The following is a 6,348-nucleotide window of genomic DNA, read 5'->3' on the forward strand; positions in this document are numbered from 1 at the left end:
TGTCCGTATGTAAAACATTTACGTTTACGTCATTTAGCAGACGCTCTTATCCAGAGCGACTTACAAATTGGTGCATTGACCTTATGATATCCAGTGGAACAACCACTTTACAATGGTACATCTATTGTACACACTTAGGGCTCTGGTCTAAAGTAGTGCACTATATAGGGAATAGGGTGCCATAGGGCCCTGGTCTAAAGTAGTGCAGTATATATAGGGAATAGGATTCCATAGGGCTCTTGTCTAATGTAGTGCACTATATATATATATATATATATATAGGGAATAGGGTGCCATAGGGCTCTGGTCTAAAGTAGTGCACTATATATAGGGAATAGGGTTCCATAGGGCTCTTGTCTAATGTAGTGCACTATATAGGGAATAGGGTGCCATAGGGCTCTGGTCTAAAATAGTGCACTATATATAGGGAATAGGGTGCAATAGGGCTCTGGTCTAAAATAGTGCACTACATAGGGAATAGGGTGCCATTTGGGGTGCATCCAACCATATCATGACCTTAGCATCGTTGACTGTTACTGGACTGTCTGCCCTTCCTCTGAATCATCGTTACTGGACTGTCTGCTGTTCCTCTGAATCAACGTTACTGGACTGTCTGCCCTTCCTCTGAATCAACGTTACTGGACTGTCTGCCCTTCCTCTGAATCATCGTTACTGGACTGTCTGCCCTTCCTCTGAATCAACGTTACTGGACTGTCTGCTGTTCCTCTGAATCAACGTTACTGGACTGTCTGCCCTTCCTCTGAATCAACGTTACTGGACTGTCTGCCCTTCCTCTGAATCAACGTTACTGGACTGTCTGCCCTTCCTCTGAATCAACGTTACTGGACTGTCTGCTGTTCCTCTGAATCATCGTTACTGGACTGTCTGCTGTTCCTCTGAATCAACGTTACTGGACTGTCTGCCCTTCCTCTGAATCATCGTTACTGGACTGTCTGCCCTTCCTCTGAATCAACGTTACTGGACTGTCTGCCCTTCCTCTGAATCAACGTTACTGGACTGTCTGCCCTTCCTCTGAATCAACGTTACTGGACTGTCTGCCCTTCCTCTGAATCAACGTTACTGGACTGTCTGCCCTTCCTCTGAATCAACGTTACTGGACTGTCTGCCCTTCCTCTGAATCAACGTTACTGGACTGTCTGCCCTTCCTCTGAATCAACGTTACTGGACTGTCTGCTGTTCCTCTGAATCAACGTTACTGGACTGTCTGCCCTTCCTCTGAATCAACGTTACTGGACTGTCTGCCCTTCCTCTGAATCAACGTTACTGGACTGTCTGCCCTTCCTCTGAATCAACGTTACTGGACTGTCTGCCCTTCCTCTGAATCAACGTTACTGGACTGTCTGCCCTTCCTCTGAATCAACGTTACTGGACTGTCTGCCCTTCCTCTGAATCAACGTTACTGGACTGTCTGCCCTTCCTCTGAATCAACGTTACTGGACTGTCTGCCCTTCCTCTGAATCAACGTTACTGGACTGTCTGCCCTTCCTCTGAATCAACGTTACTGGACTGTCTGCTGTTCCTCTGAATCAACGTTACTGGACTGTCTGCCCTTCCTCTGAATCAACGTTACTGGACTGTCTGCCCTTCCTCTGAATCATCGTTACTGGACTGTCTGCCCTTCCTCTGAATCATCGTTACTGGACTGTCTGCCCTTCCTCTGAATCATCGTTACTGGACTGTCTGCCCTTCCTCTGAATCATCGTTACTGGACTGTCTGCCCTTCCTCTGAATCATCGTTACTGGACTGTCTGCTGTTCCTCTGAATCAACGTTACTGGACTGTCTGCCCTTCCTCTGAATCAACGTTACTGGACTGTCTGCCCTTCCTCCGATGTCGGGGACGTGGATTAAGGCAGCCCCTTGCACCTCTCTGATTCAGAGGGGTTAATACAGAAGGCACATTTCGGTTGAATGCATTCAAATGTTCAACTGACTAGGTTATCCCCTCCCCTATATCCCTACCTAGTAATCTGGATTCAGTCGCTTCTCTCTCCCTCCATTCAAACACTACTGAGAACTCCCTGAGTATCGCACCCTCTTCTCTATAGGCCCCGGTGACAAGCAGTGCACTATAAAGGGATTAAGGTGCTATTTGAGACGCACCCACCTGGCACGTAGCCTTGTGATACCTACTGACCGCTGGTGAGATCAGGCTGGTTGAACGAGGCTGCTTGGCACCTACACAGTATAGAGAATCTGTAGCAGGGTGCTGTGTGTTGTAAACAGCTCTACGGTATAGAGAATCTGTACAGTGCATTTGGAAAGTATTTAGACCCCTTGACTTTTTCCACATTTTGTTACATTGCAGCCTTATTCTATAATCAATTATTATTTTTTTCCTCATCAATCTACACTCAATACCCCATAATGACAAAGCAAATACAGTTTTTTTTTAAATGTTTGCAAATTTATATGAAAAAAAACTGATAGCACATTTACTGGATGAGCTCCGTTAGAGACTATCCTACCAATCACTGGAGAATAAACTGGATGAGCTCCGTTAGACACTATCCTACCCATCACTGGAGAATAAACTGGATGAGCTCCGTTAGAGACTATCCTACCAATCACTGGAGAAGAAACTGGATGAGCTCCGTTAGAGACTATCCTACCAATCAATGGAGAATAAACTGGATGAGCTCCGTTAGAGACTATCCTACCAATCACTGGAGAATAAACTGGATGAGCTCCGTTACTGGATGAGTACCATGACTGACCCACCGCCAAACCGGTCATGCTGGAGGATGTTGCAGGCAGCAGAACGTTCTCCACGGCGTCTCCAGACTGTCACGTCTGTCACATATGCTCAGTGTGAACCTGCTTTCATCTGTGAAGAGCACAGGGCGCCAGTGGCGAATTTGCCAATCTTGGTGTTCTCTGGCAAATGCCAAACGTCCTGCACGGTGTTGGGCTGTAAGCACAACCCCCACCTGTGGATGTCGGGCCCTCATACCACCCTCATGGAGTCTGTTTCTGACCGTTTGAGCAGACACATGCACATTTGTGGCCTGCTGGAGGTCATTTTGCAGGGCTCTGGCAGTGCTCCTCCTGCTCCTCCTTGCACAAAGGTGGAGGTAGCGGTCCTGCTGCTGGGTTGTTGCCCTCCTACGGCCTCCTCCACGTCTCCTGATGTACTGGCCTGTCTCCTGGTAGCGCCTCCATGCTCTGGACACCGCTGACAGACACAGCAAACCTTCTTGCCACAGCTCGCATTGATGTGCCATCCTGGATGAGCTGCACTACCTGAGCCACTTGTGTGGGTTGTAGACTCCGTCTCATGCTACCACTAGAGTGAAAGCACCGCCAGCATTCAAAAGTGACCAAAACATCAGCCAGGAAGCATAGGAACTGAGAAGTGGTCTGTGGTCACCACCTGCAGAACCACTCCTTTATTGGGGGTGTCTTGCTAATTGCCTATAATTTCCACCAGTTGTCTATTCCATTTGCACAACAGTCTGATTCTTGACGTATTATTTCCTGTTAATTTTGTCTTGTAGTATTTATTTGAGTAAAGTCAGAATAAAAGTGGGACACTTTTAGCATTTCCATCTTCTGTAACCTCTGCAGACACACTGAGTGAACAAAACATTAAGTACACCTTCCTAGTATTGAGATGCACCCCCCTTTTGCCTTCAGAACAGCCTCGATTCTTCAGGGGCATGAACTCTACAAGGTGTGGAAAGCGTTCCACAGGGATGCTGGTCCATGTCGACTTCAATACTTCCAACAGTTTTGTCCTTTGGGTGTTAGATCTTTCTTGATACACAGGAAACTGTTGACAAACTAACAGAGTTGCAGTTCGTGACCTTCAAACCAGTGTGCCTGGTACCTACTACCAATTATTGAAAGATGTTTTTTAAAATGTGTCTTAAATTGCCTTTATAATGATGGCTATTTGGCTGTTCCATTTATTGGCCTGTACAAAAAAAAACTGTGGATGTGAACCAATATGCATTGAGTCTGATAAGATCGTGTTAGATTCATATAAATCAGATTATTCAAGAATCAATGACGGACACCAAGAAATCTAAAGGTTGTGCCTTTTAAATCGAGCGCGGCATACAAACACAAAAACCAGCAGCGTGTTCTCCTAACCTGCAGCGTGTTCTCCTAACCTGCAGCGTGTTCTCCTAACCTGCGGCGTGTTCTCCTAACCTGAACCTGCAGCGTGTTCTCCTAACCTGCAGCGTGTTCTCCTAACCTGAACCTGCAGCGTGTTCTCCTAACCTGCAGCGTGTTCTCCTAACCTGCAGCGTGTTCTCCTAACCTGAACCAGCAGCGTGTTCTCCTAACCTGCAGCGTGTTCTCCTAACCTGCGGCGTGTTCTCCTAACCTGCAGCGTGTTCTCCTAACCTGCAGCGTGTTCTCCTAACCTGAACCTGCAGCGTGTTCTCCTAACCTGCAGCGTGTTCTCCTAACCTGCGGCGTGTTCTCCTAACCTGAACCTGCGGCGTGTTCTCCTAACCTGCAGCGTGTTCTCCTAACCTGCAGCGTGTTCTCCTAACCTGCAGCGTGTTCTCCTAACCTGCAGCGTGTTCTCCTAACCTGAACCTGCGGCGTGTTCTCCTAACCTGCGGCGTGTTCTCCTAACCTGAACCTGCAGCGTGTTCTCCTAACCTGCAGCGTGTTCTCCTAACCTGCAGCGTGTTCTCCTAACCTGCAGCGTGTTCTCCTAACCTGCAGCGTGTTCTCCTAACCTGCGGCGTGTTCTCCTAACCTGCGGCGTGTTCTCCTAACCTGCAGCGTGTTCTCCTAACCTGAACCTGCAGCGTGTTCTCCTAACCTGCAGCGTGTTCTCCTAACCTGAACCAGCAGCGTGTTCTCCTAACCTGAACCTGCAGCGTGTTCTCCTAACCTGAACCTGCAGCGTGTTCTCCTAACCTGCGGCGTGTTCTCCTAACCTGCAGCGTGTTCTCCTAACCTGCAGCGTGTTCTCCTAACCTGCAGCGTGTTCTCCTAACCTGCGGCGTGTTCTCCTAACCTGAACCTGCAGCGTGTTCTCCTAACCTGCAGCGTGTTCTCCTAACCTGCAGCGTGTTCTCCTAACCTGCGGCGTGTTCTCCTAACCTGAACCTGCAGCGTGTTCTCCTAACCTGCAGCGTGTTCTCCTAACCTGAACCTGCAGCGTGTTCTCCTAACCTGCAGCGTGTTCTCCTAACCTGAACCAGCAGCGTGTTCTCCTAACCTGAACCTGCAGCGTGTTCTCCTAACCTGAACCTGCAGCGTGTTCTCCTAACCTGCGGCGTGTTCTCCTAACCTGCAGCGTGTTCTCCTAACCTGCAGCGTGTTCTCCTAACCTGCAGCGTGTTCTCCTAACCTGCGGCGTGTTCTCCTAACCTGAACCTGCGGCGTGTTCTCCTAACCTGCAGCGTGTTCTCCTAACCTGCAGCGTGTTCTCCTAACCAGCAGCGTGTTCTCCTAACCTGCAGCGTGTTCTCCTAACCTGCGGCGTGTTCTCCTAACCTGCAGCGTGTTCTCCTAACCTGCAGCGTGTTCTCCTAACCTGCAGCGTGTTCTCCTAACCTGCAGCGTGTTCTCCTAACCTGAACCTGCAGCGTGTTCTCCTAACCTGCAGCGTGTTCTCCTAACCTGCAGCGTGTTCTCCTAACCAGCAGCGTGTTCTCCTAACCTGCAGCGTGTTCTCCTAACCTGAACCTGCAGCGTGTTCTCCTAACCTGCAGCGTGTTCTCCTAACCTGCAGCGTGTTCTCCTAACCTGCAGCGTGTTCTCCTAACCTGCAGCGTGTTCTCCTAACCTGCGGCGTGTTCTCCTAACCTGAACCTGCAGCGTGTTCTCCTAACCTGCAGCGTGTTCTCCTAACCTGAACCTGCGGCGTGTCCTCCTAACCTGCAGCGTGTTCTCCTAACCTGCAGCGTGTTCTCCTAACCTGCAGCGTGTTCTCCTAACCTGCAGCGTGTTCTCCTAACCTGAACCTGCAGCGTGTTCTCCTAACCTGCAGCGTGTTCTCCTAACCTGCAGCGTGTTCTCCTAACCTGAACCTGCAGCGTGTTCTCCTAACCTGCAGCGTGTTCTCCTAACCTGCAGCGTGTTCTCCTAACCTGCGGCGTGTTCTCCTAACCTGCGGCGTGTTCTCCTAACCTGCAGCGTGTTCTCCTAACCTGAACCTGCGGCGTGTTCTCCTAACCTGCAGCGTGTTCTCCTAACCTGCGGCGTGTTCTCCTAACCTGCAGCGTGTTCTCCTAACCTGCAGCGTGTTCTCCTAACCTGCAGCGTGTTCTCCTAACCTGCAGCGTGTTCTCCTAACCTGCAGCGTGTTCTCCTAACCTGCAGCGTGTTCTCCTAACCTGCAGCGTGTTCTCCTAACCTG

This window comes from Salmo salar, chromosome ssa26 (assembly GCF_905237065.1).
Source record: "Salmo salar chromosome ssa26, Ssal_v3.1, whole genome shotgun sequence".
In the NCBI taxonomy this organism is placed as follows: domain Eukaryota; kingdom Metazoa; phylum Chordata; class Actinopteri; order Salmoniformes; family Salmonidae; genus Salmo; species Salmo salar.